This window comes from Nicotiana tabacum, chromosome 19 (genome assembly GCF_000715075.1).
Source record: "Nicotiana tabacum cultivar K326 chromosome 19, ASM71507v2, whole genome shotgun sequence".
NCBI lineage: Eukaryota > Viridiplantae > Streptophyta > Magnoliopsida > Solanales > Solanaceae > Nicotiana > Nicotiana tabacum.
This window is the reverse complement of record NC_134098.1, coordinates 98,637,283-98,639,893: the sequence shown is the minus strand read 5'-3', so window position 1 is coordinate 98,639,893 and position 2,611 is coordinate 98,637,283. Positions and strand designations below refer to the sequence as shown.

At 30.1% G+C, this 2,611-nt stretch overlaps 1 non-coding gene across 1 annotated transcript; it reads left to right on the top strand.

Moving 5' to 3' along the window:
- The first annotated feature begins 1,039 nt into the window (after positions 1–1,039).
- On the top strand, positions 1,040–2,153 carry LOC107774330 (uncharacterized). The gene is made up of 2 exons (XR_012703174.1): positions 1,040–1,242; positions 1,585–2,153. It is a non-coding gene; the product is annotated as an uncharacterized LOC107774330 (transcript).
- Positions 2,154–2,611: the final 458 nt, after the last annotated feature.

Genomic DNA, 2,611 nt, shown 5'->3' with positions numbered 1-2,611 from the left:
CGGTTATAATTATTGTAATTTTACTTTATTAACTTATAAAGATAAGATTTACGTATATATTATTTTTGTCGGATCAAGAATATACATGATATATTATTGTTGTTGTTATCTAGAAAAGTGTAATGGGCAAATAAGATACCTTCCCCTTATCATCTTCTTTTCAATACTACTACTTTTTCATTTGTAATCAATCAATAATTTGCAATGACTTCCACAACCCAATGTAACTTTTCTTTCTTCCTTTTGGACTTTGAATGCCTCGACCAAATAAATAGTCTTTGCCTCGATCTAAGGTTACATCAATTCGTTAAATTCTACCATACTCCATAGTCATGTCTTTTGTTTTGGGTTAGTAAAACATGAAAATTATGCAATTCTTTAGCTTTTTCCACAGTTCCTTACTAAAACAATGTAAAACGCAGACTAGATAATGGAGTGTAATCATGATACCAAAAGGGGGAACGTCCTAAATTTCAAAAAGGTGACATGCAAGTTGTGCATATATAGCTAGTAATCCTTTTTTTTTTTTTTTTTAAAAATTTAACCATTTGATATTTGAATTATATTGAACCGACTACTTTTATTTATGCTAAGTAAATCTATTAAAAAGGTAAAACGCGTTCTAGCAAAAAGTCTATTAATCCCAAATCTCGAATAAAAAATTATACTAATTTGAAATAAAGGAATCCAAATTATCTCACCAAATCTCGTGGTAGCCAGTAATGCAATTATGTTTGGTCTTGGGACTATTTTCCTGTGTGCCAAATTTGAATCTTGGACTGAGACAGTTATCGAAAAGTCCAAAGCGACATTTGAAGTAATTCTATTTGTATTGCTCTTTCTCTCTTTTTTTTCTTTTATTTTCTTCCTTCTTCTTAAGATATGGTTTGGCTACTTTGTTGGCCTTTTGTAATCATGAGAACCTTGTGTCATCATTGCTGTGGAAAAATATAACTCTCCCTCTTCCTCTCTTCTTCCCCTCAAGTTCTTTTTCCTCGCTATAAGTTGTAACCATTCTCTTGCACTTTTTTCTCTGCTTAAACTTGAATATATATATAACCACATAATCCCTTTTAAGACCCTCTCCTTTTTCTGATCTTTTGGTTTCCCATTTCTCTTACTGAAAATCAAAATGTGCCATGCAACATCACAGTTAGAGCCATTTCAGCCCTCTTGCTACACTGATTTCCACAGATCACAGTTATCTAAAACAGCCAAGATACATGTGCTTAAGCTAAGAAGGTTAGTAGCAAAAGTTTAAATTTTATGCATCTACAAATCTTTTATGTCGTCCGGTTAAGGTTAAGTTGATTTATAATTACGGATAACACTCTTCATAACAAGCATGATATGCACTTAAAATATAGTCATGACCTGCTATAACCAATTACAAGTTGCACTAATAATTTACAAATTATTTACAATATTGTTAGTATATACAACTTAAATAATATTTTTTCATCTTAAAGGAACTAAATAACGCTTATCTTCACTATGCAATTGATATTAATTTGTGTTAAGAAAAGAGCTGTTTTAATGTTTGAAGTAAAAGAATTGACATTTGAGTTGATTTATAATATGTAGGAATGGTGGGAGATTATCGAACGAAGCAAAGGAAAGAGCAAAGTTGAGGAAATTGAAGAAAGCAATGAAGATGAAGAACTTAAAGCTCTACAAAGAGAACAAAACCATAATTGAAGAGAATGAAAAGTTGCGCAAGAAAGCTCTTCTTCTACATCAGGAAAACAAAGCCTTGTTCTCTAAGCTTCAACAAGTTTTTCAACCACTCAACCACGATTAATTATACTAGTGACTAGGTTAGCATCATATTATGATGCTAGAGCTCTAAACAGTACTATAATTTGTTGGGATATATACTATTAACTATGTATCTTGGTTTGGATATAGTATTTATTATGGAATAATTGTTTATTCAATTTTAATAAAGTTTTAAATAGATCATATATTCGTTTGTACCCTTTATTTATATAGTAGATGATTTAGTGTATAGAGTTTAGCTTATAATCATCGGTTCTTATAAGTATAAAGATCATGTTCACAATCTAATGATGGAATTGGACAAACCATCATGAATGATTGTAGTACAAGATTAAATATAATTTATCTTGATTGTGGGAATGGTTTAATTCCAATTTCTTGTGCCAGTACATTTTGTATGTATTGAACGGACCAAGTAGAGATAAGTATTTTATACTGACTTAATAAAATAAATTCTCTAGCCATTAAATGTACTTATACTCTTAATCTTGATATAATTATTATTAGCTGTGTATATTATTATTGTTTTGATTTATTAAAATGCGAGATCCTTTCGTGGGTCAATATGCCTGGTAAATTGGACAATAATGATATACATTGGCAAAGTAATAGTTAGTTGATGGAATCCATGTCTCGGTCGAGAGATTAATGATACACCTTTATGAAAGCTTATAAGTTTTCATGCGTAAACCCTGCAGGTGGATTTTGTATCTGTCACATGAAATAAATTAAGCGAAAGTCTAAAGGAAATAATCAATGAATTAAATTGTCAGTAATTTAATTTATTTGATTAATATCTGAATCTTAACATGGGGAGTTAAATAAGGTTTAA